At 36.6% G+C, this 16,590-nt stretch overlaps 1 long non-coding RNA gene across 8 annotated transcripts in view; it reads left to right on the top strand.

The window, feature by feature from the left end:
* Positions 1–16,590, top strand: part of LOC123807250 — a 269,462-nt gene that overhangs the window by 27,101 nt on the left and 225,771 nt on the right. For all 8 annotated transcript variants that reach the window (XR_006783630.1, XR_006783650.1, XR_006783620.1 and 5 more), the window contains exon 2: positions 11,400–11,511. This is a non-coding gene — a long non-coding RNA (uncharacterized LOC123807250). The remainder of the gene's footprint in view (positions 1–11,399; positions 11,512–16,590) is intronic.

Below are 16,590 nucleotides of genomic sequence, written 5' to 3'. Positions count from 1 at the left end.
GAAAATCCTAAAAAAATTCAAGTATTTGGCTATCATTTTAACTTCTGTGCCCTACGCTCCTCCAAGATTATAAATTAAGCTGTGTCTTTTCCTTAGACAAGTTTCTGTCTCTTGGAAATGAAATGAGTAGCGTGATTCTTCGTGATTCATTTGTAAGCCAAATAAAGCAGAATTCTGATATCCAAGCTGCCAAACTGAAAACTCCAAGCTGCCTATAACCAGTAACCCAACATGGACTACTATTCCTCGATAGGTCTATGGAAATTACATCATTTCTGGGTGGGTAGAATCTTTAAGGCCCCATGACCCTTGCTTAGTCTGGTTGGTGAGAGCTCTTTAAAGAGTCACAATTGTAAGCATGGACTTTATTTTACACCCTATTTCACACTTTTTTTTTCTGCAAGCATTTTTAGTTATAGTCACACCTAATGGGGAAACTAATGCCTGCATATCTTCTCATGCTTGTCCCTGTATTTCGTATACACTTTTCTCACCTACTTCTAACGTGGCTTCACAAGTTTTTTATGTTTCCTTTATGCTCTGCCCATATCACTCCTGGCTTATGCTTGGTGAAACAGCCTGCTCTGCCAAAGGCAAAACAATAACATTTCTATTTACAACCATTGCTAACTATGCCATATTATTAAGGAGCTCATTTCTGACAAATTAAGATCTTAGCTTGAAAAACCAAAACCAAAACAACGCTGACTGGTGTGGCTCTGTGGGTTGGGAGTCAGTCGTCTACCAAACCGAAGGGTCCTCGGTCCAATTCCTGGTCAGAGCGCATGCCTGAGTTGAAGGCCAGGTCCCCAGCCGGGGGTACTCTCCATCGATGTTTCTCTTCCTCTTTTTCTCCTTCCCTTCCACTCTCTCTAAAAATAAATGTATGAAACCTTTAAAAAAAGGACAACCCAGCATCAGTTTACTGAATAAAAGTTTTAAATTGTCAAATTTACATTTTAAATCTTTTTTTTTAAATCCCAGAAAATGGAGGCCTATTTATCAAATCCATATACAAGCACATCCAAGTTGGTACATACATATTAAAATCAAATTATATTTTCAGGCTGATCTTAGTCCTTTAAAATTTTGTTCTCGAGTAAAAACAAGTTCCTTAAAATCTCTTTTATTTGAATAGTATATTTCATTGACTATGTACTTTTATCAGGAAGAAACAAGTTTATCCAGCCAAAAAATTAAACTGATGTGTTTTGAAAGTGAATTCGAGGAACCCCAAAGAAAATCCATGCTGCTGTTTCTAAACCAAATACCTAAAATATGAGTGTTAGAGCTATTTATTCTTGTACACAAGCACAGGAAAAGTAAAGCTGTATTTATGCAGTGAGGGTTACTATTAAAAATACTTCACTAATATAGCACAGGACACAACTAGATATAGTCATAACAGACATACTATTTCACTCTATGCTGTTCTAGCCCATACGCTTAGATCTGTAAGCATCAAAAGGTAGCAATACATTTGCCAGTAGGTTATTGTATTTCCATATTATCAAACTATAGCTTAACATTATTTTCAACACAATGACTAATTTTATCAATAAAATCTTATTCTAATTCTTCATTGTAATCCAAGCTTTTTTGAGAAAAATTACCGCCACATCTACGCTTGACTGAAGTAATTAGTCATAATTCTTTTAGAGTGGCATAATTAACAAGGTCATCATTAGATTGACTTGTGTAGAGAAGCAATCATAATCTGAGGTGTTACATAGATCTGCTGTGAGAGTGTTTGCAAGGTATGATGTAGGACTAAAATACACTGACTCATGATGTTCAGTTATAATGATACCTACAATTTTATTCTCCAGGCTCTACTTCCAGACAATTAAAAATACATAACTTGTTTACAAATTAAGTACTATAATTACATGTGTATTACATCCATAATGTATGTCTTAAATTGGATAATGTATTTTAGATAATTTTTAATAGCTATATATTTATGCTATTTATACTACATGTGATTTACATTATAAATGTTATATTAGCATATGTTGTATAAGTATTATATATAATATATAAAATATAAACATATACAATGCATATAGTTATATAGTTTTATGACATATATAATTTGATGGAATATTATCTATTGCAATAGGGAGCAGTGTATTGTAACTAATGGAATCAGGTCTGCATGTTAGCTCTTCAATCAGCCCTAACGACCCAACTTAGGATTCTTTACTTCCCAGAAGCCTCAATTTTTTAACTTTAAAGGGGAAAAATAACATCCTCTTAGAATTTTGTGAGAATAAAATAATGTATGCCAAACACAGTGATAGCTGGCAATTGGTAAGTTTAAATAAAATAAATAGATAAAAGAGAAAGGGAAGGAGAGCAGTTCACAGCAGAAAGACTCAGTTTTGTTAATGTTAATACATTTCTTTACATTTGCGCAGTTCTAGTTATCACATTGAACTGTCATTTATGAAAACAAAGCATGAACTTAAAAATCCTAAAACAGGAAAAAACTAATTTGATGTTTTCAAACAAGTAGTGGGATGGTTATTTCTTGAATAATGCAGGGTGGTGAGACTTATGAGGATGGAAATGATCAATATGTGGGAAGATCTGCAAACACATCAGTTTTAGTATGTGGTTTGTGATGGCAGCCTTCCTGCAGAATGCTTTGTATGGTGGGAAGATGCTTCAAAATGACTCTTCAATTTTAAAGAGTTCATATCAGGGTTAAGCCCAGTCCATGTAACATGAGACGGTTGATGTGTAAAACCAAACCACAATGTCAAAGCTTCCCAAACACTCTTTGGCTTTCATATAACAATGGAATTCAGTTAACAGCAAAAATCTCTAATCGAGATCCTGTGAAATAAGTATCACTGTGAAAACATTTCTGCTTACTTTGCTTCAATTTGGAATCAGTTAGCATTTCTGGTTTCACAACCAGATATTTAAGGAAGGAAAATAGTCTTTGGGAATCTTAACAACTACTCCAAGCAACAGCACTTATTATTTTTTATTTCATTAAGGATTGATAGTTGTGCAACAAGTAAATAAAAGAAAAAAATTGTATCAGATTTCTCAAAAGAAGATTTTAATTTGGTAGATTTAGAAAAGGGAAATTTAAAAAATGGATACAGCAACATTTCTATTTATCGATTTTATCATATTAAAGTTATCTAGGATATCTGGATTATCTAGGATAGCATATTACCTAAATATGCTGTATCTCAGGATTATTTTGTTAAAGGAATTCAAAACACTTTATATAAATTTAAACCTCTGTTTTACATCTGAGTGCCAAACCATTTGTTTGTTTGTTTTTTAACATTCCTGCCAGCAGCATTTTGATAACTTTTGCATAAGGCTCTCATGATACTGAAGTAATCCAAGACCTTCCTTCCCCTGTCTTTTAAAGGAAGTGTCAGCTTTTTTTGTTGATGAGAATTTAGAATTCAGCTGAGGTTATTGGCATGACTCACCTCATAAGGCAGTGGCATAATAATGGCAGATACAAAAAATATATAGAAGCTGGATCCCTGACTCTATAAAGTTTAAAAACAAGTTGATACAATGGGTGAACTAGCAGGTAAGCATGCTAGCTACAATGCTGAATACAGAGAGGGTAAAGGATACTTTACATGAGTAGTTATAAATCTTGAGTTTTTGAGGCAGGGTAGAAAATTTTTCTGCAGAAATCAAAGAAATGGCTGAAACAGAAGAATTCTGCCTATCTGGCGCTTACTGGTATGGGTCCACCTGCATACATTCTGCCTTCACTTTTGAGGGATGTTTTCACTAGATGTGGAATTCTGGGTTGAGAGATTCTTTTCCATTCAACCCAGGAAGCAAGTGTCTCAGTGTCCTACCCGCCATCGTTTCTGATGAGACGTCAGCGGCCGTGTGAATTTATTGTTTCCCTAAGCAAAACATACCTTATCTATTTGACTTCTGTCAACGCTTCGCACTTTCTATTTTTATTATATATTTTTAAAGATTTTATGTATTTTTCCATTTTCTTGTTGTTGTTCAAGTACAGTCATCTCCATTTTCCCCTCACCACTCCCCCTGATCCCAGCCATCCCCACTTCCCACCCTTGATCCTACCCCGCTTTGGCTTTGTCCATGTATTTATTTATTTATTTATTTTTAAGATTTGATTGCTTTATTGTTAGAGGGGAAGGGAGGGAGAAAGAGAAGGAGAGAAGCATCAATGTGTGGTTGCATCTTGTGCCCCTTACTGGGGACCTGGCCCACAACTCAGGCATGTGCCCTGACTGGGAATCAAACCTGTGACCCTTTGGTTCACAGCCCAGTACTCAGTCCACTGAGCCGCATCAGCCAGAATATGATTATGTATTTTTTATTTTAAAATCTACTAAGAACTGTTATGAATCTAGGTGTATGATATGTGTATTTTGGGGAGTATTTATTCTGTTTGTGGTATGCTGAGCTTGAATCATTACATATATGTCTTTTTACAAATTTGGGAAAATTTTGCCCACCGTTTCTTCCCATATTTTTCTGTTGCACTGTCTCTTCTATTTTTCTGGAATTCCAGTTACATATATATTATATCTTTTGATAATATCTTACAAATTCCCTAGACTCCATTTTTTCCAATTGTTTTTCTCTCTGTTCTTCAGATTGGATTATTTGCATTGTTCTGTATTCAAGTTCACTGACTTCCATTTTTTAAGTCAGCTTTTAAGCTCATCTAGTCCATTTAAAAATTTTGGCTATTGTGTTTTTGGTCCAAGAATTTCTATTTGATTCTTTTATAGTTTCTATTTCTCAGGTGAGATTTTGTATCTGGTGAGATTCATTGCACACATTTTCCTTTAAGTTCTTGAGAATAATTATAATGGCTGCCTAAAATTCTTGTTTGCTAATTCTAACTTCTGTGTCATCTCAGGGTTAGCCTCAATTGAATGTCTTTTCTCTTGAGAATATCTGATATTTTCTTATTTCTAAGTATGCCAGGTAATTTTAGATTGTATCCTCATTATTGTTAATAATATATTGTAGAGTCTCTGGCTTATGTTTATCTAAACAATATTGAGTTTTGCCCTGGCCAATGTGGCTCAGTTGGTTGGCACATCATCTCACGGACTGACTGAAGTGTCATGGTTTAAATTCTTGGTCAGAGAACATGCCTAGGTCACAGATTTGGTCCCCATCGGGGCACGTATGAAAGGCAACTGATGATGTTTCTTTCTCATATTGATGTTTCTCTTTCTCTATCCCTCTCTTCCCATCTCTCTGAAATCAGTGAGCATGCCCTCAAGTGAGGATAAGTAAAAAAAAAAAGAATATTGAGTTTGTAAAATTTTTCAGCTTGTCAGAACTCGAATAAACACATTCTCTCCTGCAGCAGGTAGCAGCTCAAATTTAACTTCAGTTACATTAGTCCTGGTTGGGCTCCTTGCAATTGCCCTGAACAAGCAGATTTAAGAGGACAGTCAGACTTAGGCTTCCCCTCACAAAACTTTTCCACTTTTCAGTACTTCTAGTTTGCCTCAAAATTTGTCCTCTGTTTTTTTTTTAAGTGTAAAGATAATAGCTTCTCTCTGTGTTCCAGCCATTTCATGTATATAACCCACATAGCAACCTGTACTCCAGATTCAAAACAAAACACCAAAACAGTTGTTTTAAAAATAGGAAATACATCATGCTATCTCCTTCATCTAAATGTTGAATCCTCTCATATCATCCTGATTTTGTTTACTTTTCAGTGTCTTCAGGTAGTTTTATTTTATGTTTTATTCAGATTTTTATATTTTTAACTGCAGAAGGGTTTGTCTGTGACAAGCTTACTTGGATGTGACAGGAAATAAAATATTCACTGTAATACAAATCCTGTATTTCTCAGAATATAATAGATAAGGGGTTAAAATAGATTCATAACAAAAGTTCTTAAGCAAAAATTTCTGGCCACTTGGTTTGACTTTCAGTCCTCCTCACTTTTTTCCTTAATTATTTGAAAGTCCTCAATAGAGACTTTCCTTATTTTCCATAAATAGTGTCTACCGTTTTCTTTTCTCCTTCTCTGTCTTTATACAACTTTTACCCTTTCTGAGAATTTTTCTTCAATATAAATATATAAATCATATTTTTTATAGGTGAATGGAGAAATATAGTACAAATAATAGTAAAATAAATTTTACAGGTCCTGATGATCACATGATTCCAGAGGTAATAGAACATGAGTCTCTAGATGTGGCAAGCATGGCATCCAGGGTACACTTTTAGGCACTAATCTTGCACTTCCATTAGACTGAGAATATGTATCCTTAACTTCTGTGTGATTTCCAGTCAAAATGGAGGCACAGATAAACATAGCTTGTCTCCTTGCACAAGCATAACAAAAATGACAGCTAAATTATAATGCAGCTGTCACCCAGAATTGTTAGAAAATGAAGCTATATGGAAGTCCAATAACCCAGGAATTAAAGAAGTCATATTCATCTAGATGGGTTGGAGGGGCAGAGAAGCAGAGGTGTAGAGATGCAGAGACACATAAGAAACTGCAGGATTCTCAAGCGTCTCCTCTTGAAGGGCCTGCAACAGACATAGGACTTACACAGACTCACTCCCTCTGGAATCCAGCACTGGGGCAGCAATGGAAAGGGCACCAGTGGCATACAGGGAGAAACTGAATTGTCTTATATCAGCGCGAGTGCTGGGGGACACCTTCCTCCTGGACCAAATTCTAGAGGCTATGCAGCAGCCATTATCCCTTTTCTGAGCCTCGCCCACACAGAGCCACAGAGAGGCAACACCATCTTTGAGACTCCAACAACCTGGTTCACACAGGTTTCCCCACCTAAGGCTCTGTCCCATCCAACTTATGGGTATGCTTTTCTATAATAGGCTACACTGCTAAGACAAGGAGTCAAAGCAACTCAACCTAATACATAGGAACAAACACAGAGAGGCTGCCAAAATGGCCCAAATGAAAAAAAAAAACACAACAAAACTCCAGAAAAAGAATTAAACAAAATGGAGATAGGCAATCTATCAGATGCTGAGTTCAAAACACTGGCTATCGGGATGCTCAAGGAATTCACTAGGTACTTGGTAGCAAAAATAACAGCTAAATTATAAGACATAATTTATGTCTTTAAACATGTTGTTTCAACATGTCATAAACATGTTGTTTCAACAACCTAAAAAAGACCCAGGCAGAAATGAAGTTTACAGGGAATCATCAGTGGAGTGGTAAAGCTGAGAATCAAACCAATGATTTGGAACATAAGGAAGTAAAAAAAAAAACAAATCAGAATAGCAAGAAGAAAAAGGAATAAAAAACATGAGGATACGCTAAGGAGCCTCTGGGAAAACTTCATAGGTACCAACATCTGAATCATAAGGATGCCAGAGGAAACGAGGAACAGCAAGAATTTGAAAAAATAATGAAAGAAAACGTCCCTAATTTGGTGAAGGAAATAGGTAAATAAGCCCAGGAAGCAGAGTCTCAAACAAGGAGGACCACACCTAGACACATCATAATTAAAATGCCAAAGGGTAAAGATAAAGAGAGAACCTTAAAAGCAGCAAGAGAAAAGCAGAGTTACTTACAAAGGAGTTCCCATGTGACTTCCAGCTGATTTCTCACAAGAAACTTTGCAGGCTAGAAGGGGCTGGCAAGAAGTATTCAAAGTGATGAAAAGCAAGGACTTACAACCTAGTTTTCTCTATCCAGCAAAGCTATCATTTAGAATGAAAGGGCAGATAAAGTGCTTCCCAGGCAAGGTAAAGCTAAAAGAGTTCATTTGTGCCAAGCCCTTATTATTAAATGAAATGTTAAAGGGCCTTATTTAAGAAAAATAAGATCAAAACTGTGAACATTAAAATGGCAAAAAAATTCATAACTATCAACAACTGAATCTAAAAAATAAAGCAAACAAGCAGAACAGAAACAGAATCATAGATATGGAGATCATTTGGACAATTATCAGTTGGACAGGGAAAGGGGGAGAATGGGGGAAAATGTGCAGGTATTAAGAAGCATAATTGGTAGGTGCAGAATAAATAGGGGGATGTTAAGAATGGTAAAGGAAATGGAATAGCCAAATAACTTACATGGATGACCTATGGATATGAACTAAATGGGGGAAGATCGCCAGAGGGATGGGGGTAATGGGTGGAGGGGGGTAAGGGGGAAAAATTGGGACAATTGTAATAGCACAATCAATAAAATATATTAAAACATTTTTTTGTGCCTCATGAACCTTGTCAGCCTGGCCCTAATCCTGGCCCTGAAAACCAGATTTTCAACCTTTTTCATCTCATACCACACATAAACTAATTACTAAGATTCTGTGGCACACCTAAAAACATTACTTTTTTTTGCTGATCTGACAAAAAATATTGTACTTTTGATTCATTTACACCAGACAGCTGTTGCTGTATTGGCTTTTTTTTTAATTTGACAACCTTAGGGAAACGAGGTCAGTGTCCCTGACTACACAGCCAGGTGTGGCAAGTTTTAAAAATTCTCACAGCAACCCCATTGAAACTTGCTGCCTAAAAAATAAATGATTACAATTTAGAGTACTGATAATTAAGAGAATATGTCATTAACTGAAAAACAGTGGAAGCTGGTAGGAAAGATGGCAAGTTAGCAAAAGATTGGAATAAAAGAAGTAGACTCACTAGGATTTGAAGGACTTAGATAACACGCAAGGAAGAATTTTTGGTGAAGGAAGCCTGCTGGAGATTTGTAATAGGACACTTAGGCAAGCTGGAAAAATCTTTCTATGATAGTCTTTAAAAATAAGATAGTTTTCTGGGATGGCTTAAGTGTAGCATTGCTTATAAATAAGAAGTTATATTCAGTGATTTCTCAAAGTCCATCTGAAGCCTGTGGTTCTTTGAAGTTCTTAGATTTAGTGCTGTTGGCTTGTAAAATGGATGTTGGATATAGGACATAAAAATATGAAGGATTTTAAATAGCCTTTTAAATAGGAGGGGAATCAGCTGTGCTTTCCCGGAGGGGTTATTGTGGTGTAACCTTTCCAAATCTTGCAGATTATAGTGCTTTTAAAGACCCAAGGATCTGAAACTTCATCCATGTCTTAACCATATGCATCCGGCTCATCTGCCACGGCATTTAGAGAGAAGGAGAACAGCTGGATCAAGAGGCAGCATTTATACCCAAGAATGAGGAGGACACTACAGCTGAGTTTTCACCAACAAAAGAGGGACAGTGAATCTAACCAAATTGTTTCCCCGACAGTTCCTGTTGGTGGCTGTAAATTAAATGTTACATTCAACATTTTTTTAGATTTTTGGCTCAATTGGTAAATAGTTATGCTTTTTATCATTGTTGGTTTTTCTCAAGCATAACCATGGATTCAAAATAATTTTAAGAAAAAAATGGTTATAAGGAGAATACTGTATTTCAGCCTGTATTATTGTGAGAGAAATCATAAGAGTGACCACATACGACGTTTCAAAATCCTGCTTTGAACTTGTTTTAGGCTAGGACCCAGAAAAACTATTTCTGCTCTGGAAATACGTAACTCTTAGTGGTCTAGACCAAATACATTTTCTATATATCAGTGGAGTAGTTCATTTATAGCATCTTGATGAGAGAAAGTATAGGGTTACTTGTCCATTTAACTATGGTGGTGGGTATTCTCAGGAAGAACGTACTCAAAGCAATGGTCTTTTCTTTGTGGTTCCTAGGTTTTATTTCAATGACTATTATAGAGTAGTCAGAAGAACATGAGATAAAAATTATTAGCATTGTTGATTTAGACAGACTAGAGAAAAACTGGCAGGAATTGTTTTTGTAGACATGTAGCAGTGTGATCCCAGTACAGGCTGCACTGAAAGTGTCCTTTTGAGGATGGTGACTGCTGTCAGGCTGTATCTGTGAGGGTGGAGAGCGTCAACAGGGATGCAGTTTTGTGCACTGGATCTTGGGGCCATAAAGAAAGGCAATGCTGAAATGATGAAGACATTCCAGGATATATTCACAAGTGTCTCTATGGGTAAGAGTCAGCCTCTCTGGCTTTGAATGCAGAACCATTTCGATACCTGGAAGATTTTGCAGCTTTGTGAGCAGGTGAAAACAGGAATTTGGGTATATGGAAGTCTCTTAGCAAAGTGCAGATGAATTAGAACTACTCTTACTTTTCCTTGCAGCGTTGATTAGGTCATGTTCTCATTGCCCAAACATGGGATCAGGCTCTTCACTGAAAGTTATGCAGTTTAATTTCTGTCACAACCATGCTTTTATCAGTGTTTTGGAAAAGAAGGGTATTTATTCATCATGTGTTGTCATCTGGATGCTAGAGTATAATGAAGGGCAATGGTAGGTGAAGACAGAGTGATAGGGTAAATTACGATGGACTGTCTTGAGACATGACAGTGAAACCAGATTTTGTTTGTAAGACAATGAAGAACAATAGAAGGTCAAGAGAAGCATCGAGAGCAACGTAAAACAGTGGAGGTCTTTTAGCTTCCTATAGCCCTTTGGTTATACCTGAATAAAGTTTTTATTTTTTTTTTATTTTTTTTAATCCTCACCCAAGGGTACTTTTGATTGATTTGAGAGAGAGAGAGAGATCAGAGGAATGATGCTCCAGCCAACTGAGCCACCCAGCCAGTGCCCCAGGTGGTGTTTTAAACCATAATATCTCATGGCCAGAGTGATGCTGGGTTGCAGTACAGGCTGTTTTGCACCTACTGTGTCATACCTGGCACACTATTTACATTTATCACATAGCTCCCTATCGACATTAGTCTTTGTAATTCTTGACCTATAAGTATGTCTTCAAGTACCATATAGAGATCCTATAACTTTACATTACATAAATATAACTAGGTATGACCAACCTGTCAGTTCAGATGAAATCTCATTAACACTAATGCTAAGTAACTGTGGTTCTTCTACATCCATGACTATTGGATGTAAGCACTAATCTTTTTGGCATATCTATAGGGAAGTCTCATATGTGCAAGAGAAAAATAAATTTGCTCATGTTCGTTCACCATGCTAGACTCTTGAGGGAGGGAACACCTCAACGGCTGCAGTTGTTGCCTGTTGGGCAAGCAGCTTCCCTGCCACTCCACAGGCCACAAGGGCGGCTACCCCCACTTGGCCCCTGCTCTGCAGGCCCTGCCAGATGTTGCCATCCCCTTTCAGTCCAGAGGTGGCAATATTCCTTTTTCCACATTAGTTTCAAACTTTTGTTTAGGTACCAGAGCTCCACATCTCAGAGTTTTACAGGGAAATAGCAGGTTTAGCTTTGAAGCTAATATTTCTTCCTTCTGTGTTGTAAAAGCCATCCTTAGGGCAGTTTGACAGAATGATACCAGAGCATTACATTATTTATCATTTTTTTCTTTTATTTTCTCCAGTTTTTCCTGTCCCCAACTCTCACATACCTCATATTTTCTCCTTTCAGTGAAAAAGCACAAAAGCTCTAATTCATTCATTGGGCACTCATTGGAAGTGAAGATCGGAAGATGAACTTCAGTCCCTCAAACAGACTAGGGCACCTATGTGTGGACTAGCAGGTAACAGTACTAGATTAATACTACCGAGTGGTGGTAATAAACTGCATTTATTTTCATGTTTTTAATATTTTCAATGTGTAATCTCATCCATATAGATAAAGTCACAAGCATAATCTTTGTGAAATCTCTGTTTGAAAAGCTGGGCTGTTCTCTATCTACTCTGGTAAATTCTGCCTACCTGTTCCTTTCATGCCAACTTTGGTTTATCACTATAGTTAAGCAAACATACATTCAATTGTTTGCATCTCTTCTAAATGAGAGTTAAGAACATGCATTAATTTTGCCCCCTGATGTTTCTTCCCATCTTCTCCAAATATGTCACTCTCCTTTTTAAGAGTTAATTCAGGACTCCTTCCTATAAGTCTTTTCTTGCTTAATCATGTCTTATTTTAGTTACCACCATTATATAAGTTCATTATTTTCTGAAAGGTTTTTTATTCTAGTGCCACTTTCTTGAAAGATATTAATCACTGTTCTTTTGGAGGGGTAGGAAGAGAAACAAGTGGTCAGTTAAGTTTGGGTAATTCTGCTCATTCTATTGCCCTTTTCATTGCACCTGGATGTATTAAAGTCTCTAAGAAGATGCTCAAGAAAAACTACTTTAATTTTATATGCAATCTTATTAATAATATTAATCTTAATGCCTTAATATTTGTTACTTTTGTTCAATATTGCAGCTTTGTTTAAACTGCAAATTTTTTAAGAATAAATAAATGTCTTGTGTTTCTGTCTTAACTCTCCTTGGTACCTGACTAGCTGAGCTTATTCACTATATGCTAGATAACACATTGGGTTCTGGAAGTTCAAAGATGAATATTTTTATAAAGATTTATAGAAGAATAAGCAGCTTTCAATGAATGGTATGTTGCTTATACTTAGCAGTTATTGAATAATGAGTGTTTTGGAATGTGATTTCTGGTCCTAACTGCAACAGTTCACCCTCTACTTCTCTGTCCCCATTTGACAATCTGTGAATCTTTTTTTCTATTGTTGTTATGCAACTATAAAAAGATTTGTAAAGACATTTGAAAACCAAGGTCATATTACTAAAACATTACACAGAAATTTATAATTTTGTTTTCTATTTCTCTGATTATGAAAAAGTGAAAACATAAATATAGGGCATAAATATACTTTACTTATTCTTGAATCTAGTTTATTCTTAGAAGTGGAAAATCTGTGGCAGGAAGAAACAAGGGGTTGTGAAGTAACCAAATGAGGCTTTAAAACAGTGTTCCTAGGAATCTGAGATGGCCAAAGCAAGAAGCTGTAGGAGATAGAAATAATGACAGGAAGAAGTGAATGAGGTATTTTGTTACATTGTTGTCACAGGAAGTGGAGGTGCTATTGTCATTATTGAAGGAGTTTGGGTTCATTGGATGATATACAACAGGGCTAATTTCTAATACTCAGAAGATTGGTACCTTTTAGATCCAAAAGGTAGACATTTAGAGTTCAAAAGGACCCCCTATTACTCAAGACTTTGTAGTAATAATGCTCTACCACACAGGATTAGAATTCATTTGGAGTTAACAGAAATATGGCATTTTGTAATTCAACGAACACTTGCTGGATTCCTAACTGATGTCATGAATGTTTTAGGCTCAGTAGTGATGATGGTGTGTGTGGTGGTAGTTAAAAGTAAACAATCCTCTGAGAATACAATCTTTTGGAGAGATGAAGGTTTAGTGATATATAGACAGCTTAAAAACATATCATGATGGAAGTATGCAAAAGAGTTATTATTACATGGTAGGGGAGAACAGCAAGTTCTTGATGAGTGTCTGATTTAGCTCCAATTTATTTAGGAGGATAAAGAACTCCTAAACAAAATGTTAAAACACACACACACGCACACACACACACACACACACACACACAATGGAATAAATAAAATAGCTTGAGGAGGTGCAGGAAAACAAATATTAGGGTTGAAATCTTGGCAAGTGAACACACATGTTATGTCACAGAACAGTGTGAAGAAGAAACTGCTTCTGGAGTTAGAAGAGTCTTGTCTTGTAAAATATGGACTCCAATCATTTAACAAAGCAGAACTCTTCCCACATTCTATAGAGCAATAGTGATCTTGGGCATCAGCCTTGCAGGAAAACTCATGGTGGTGGTGGGAGACCACTTGCTGTGGCACAGTTTCCATGGAACAGCACGAGGTGTATGGAGATTCTTACAGCCCACTAACTTCTACGCTCTTCTAATACACCAAGAAGAAAATAATACCACTGAGAAAAATATCCAGAATGTATTTCATATAAAATTTAATTCTAATGTAGACACTGAGCGGTTTGGATTTACAGATATAATTTTTTAAAAAATGTTTTCCTGCATTTGCAAGTCAAGAGTCAGGAATAGAAAGAAGAATAAGGGAAGTGAAACACTGACACAAATAAGGGTGAAGAACATTTTTTATGCCATTGCTTGTGATAAGAAACATATGGGTCTGTCAAGAGGAGGAAACATCTTATTATGGCATGTGTGTCTGTAAGATAATCTCAATTTGGTGAAGAGGATTTAAACTAAAATTGGAGAAGGCTTTCACATAACAAAAGAGAGAGAGAGAGAAGAGGTGCCAAATATTTCTGAGGAAAATAACTAGAAACTGTTATCAGGCCTCAGATTTCTGTGTCTCAATTCCCAAAATAAAATTATTTGCCAAAGAAGAAAAACATTTCAGAAAAATGCTACCACCTGGCTGTCCACCAGGGTTGTCCCTGCTTGCAGCTTCTGCTGTTGCCTACCACAGGTGGGATCCCACTGTTTATGGCTACCAAAATGGACCAGGCGGGAATTGTTCTCTCCATGCCCTTTTTTGGAGGGTCTAATGTAGATTTCTGCCCATGTCCCCTGGAACTATGCTGAGGTTAGTTTTGTTTCTTAGTCCTATATTTACCTTATTGCAGCATTTTACCTTTCTCAGGCAACTTAGGTCTTGGCAAGCCTCAAGCTGAATCATTCTTAGGTTTATAATTCAAGCACATGAGGTAGCTGTATATCTTAATAAAAACTTTAGGGGGTTTCTTTACCAAGATCATGCCTGTGATTTTGAGTTCTGTGTTGAAAACATGAATATAATTAATTTAAAACTGAGGCTACCAGATGTCTCTTTCTGTGGGGTCAGCCCCTGACAAACTGCCTGTGGTAAAATATAGGGAACATTCTAGAGATGTTTCTTGGTCCTCCCTAGCTGGTGAAGAGAGAAGTACTCAGTTCTGAGATGAAAAGAGTGTAGGAACTGGTGGTGATAGCGCAGGAAGAGGAGGGGGAGGAGAGAAGAAAGAGGAGGGAGGGTTGCGTAACTTTCTCCGCCCCCACCCTGCCACCCTAGAGCTGAGAGCGGATCTATGTCTGGATCTGTCAAGTCAAACTCTCCTCTGGTTCTCCAGTTCGTCTCATCTCCACCCCGTCAAACTGTGCTTTTCCAACGGACCTGTTAGTTTATTGAGATCAGATGTGTCTTTTTAAGAAAAGTAGTAGATTTGGGAAGATATTTTGAGTATTTTGCGGATTCATAAAGACATTTGTACTCTAACCCAGAAACAAGAGACCACATTTCATCAGTGCTATAGTCGAAATGTACAGGGTCGGGCAAGAGTAGGTTTATGATTATTTGTATGGAAAATAATACAATAACTAATAACAATACAAGAATAAAACTCTGTGTTTTGCATATTCAGTTATAAATCTACTTTTGTCCCACCCTGTATATGAAAACAAATTTAACTAAAAATTATTTTATTAACATTTTAAATAATTTTAGAAACTATAATTTACTCTGTTAAAATGCAAAGGGCCAATATAATAGAATAGAAAATATTTTAGCCTTCTCATATTTTACCAATTAAAAGTATTTTGCATTCAGCAAACAAAAGGTTTAAAAGATTAAATCTATATTTTATTTCTAAGACATGAGTATAGAAGATGCTATCAAATTGTGCGTTTATGTGTTTTTATAATGACTTGGGTTAGAGTACGCTAATGGTAATATTCACATTTATGAAATCTAATATTTTGTTTGCATATTTACTTTTTCTTTACTTTCTCTTATTACAGCATAGAGACATGGGTGAATCTGTTGATTATTATGGAAGTTTGAATGGACTTTCCTTTATAGCTAAGCCTTCTAGTAGATTTCTAGAAATCCAAGGTCTTAATGCCAAAGTCTCTAAAGGTCTAAGGTCTTAACTAAGGTTTAAAATTTAATTTTAAAGGAGAGCAGATAAGACTACTAGTCAAGATGGAGGCATAGATAAACACAGCTTCTCTCACAACCGCAGAAAGAATTACAACTAGACTTCAAAATGAAAAACATCCAGAACCCTCAGAAAATAGAGCTGTATGGAAGTTTGACAATCAAGAATTTAAAGAAGCCACATTCATCAGACAGGTAGGAAGGGCAGAGACACGGAGATGTGCAGGGAGACATGGAGATGACATGTTGCATAGAGAGGCAGTGGCAGTGGTGGCAGAAAGGCCAGGCTGATGGATAAAAATTGGAAGGGACACCTTAGGAGTGAGTGATCCATGTCCCCAGCCAGACCTCACAGCCCAGGGTTTCAGAGCCAGGAATATAAATTCCCATCACTTCTGGCAGTAAAAACCAGTAGGAGTTGAGGTGGCAGAAGAAACTGCCAGATTTTCAGGAGACTGTGCTTAAAACACCTGTGCAGACTTATAATTATGCAATTTACAGGTGTGTTTTCTAAGACAGGGAGTCAAAGCTCTACCTAATACACAGAAACAAACACAGGGAGGCTGGCAAATTGAGGAGACAAAGAAATGCGGTCCCAATGAAAGAACAGAACAAAACCCCAGAAGAAGAACTAAATGAAATGGAGATAACCAACCTATCAGATGCAGAGTTCAAACTGCTGGTGATCAGGATGCTCAAAGTACTCACTGAGTGTGGCAAAAACATAAGGGAAGAAATGAAGGTTACACTAAGTGATAAAAATGTACAAGGAACAAACAGTGGAGAGGAGGAAGCCAATAATCAAATCAATGATTTGGAACGTAAGGAAAGAAAAAGCATTCAGTCAGAGCAGCAGAAAGGAAAAAGGGTTTTTA

Source organism: Phyllostomus hastatus, unplaced genomic scaffold (assembly GCF_019186645.2).
Source record: "Phyllostomus hastatus isolate PE091 unplaced genomic scaffold, TTU_PhHast_1.1 phas_contig_1, whole genome shotgun sequence".
NCBI classification, from domain to species: Eukaryota; Metazoa; Chordata; class Mammalia; order Chiroptera; family Phyllostomidae; genus Phyllostomus; species Phyllostomus hastatus.
This window is presented reverse-complemented; position numbering and strand designations above follow the sequence as displayed.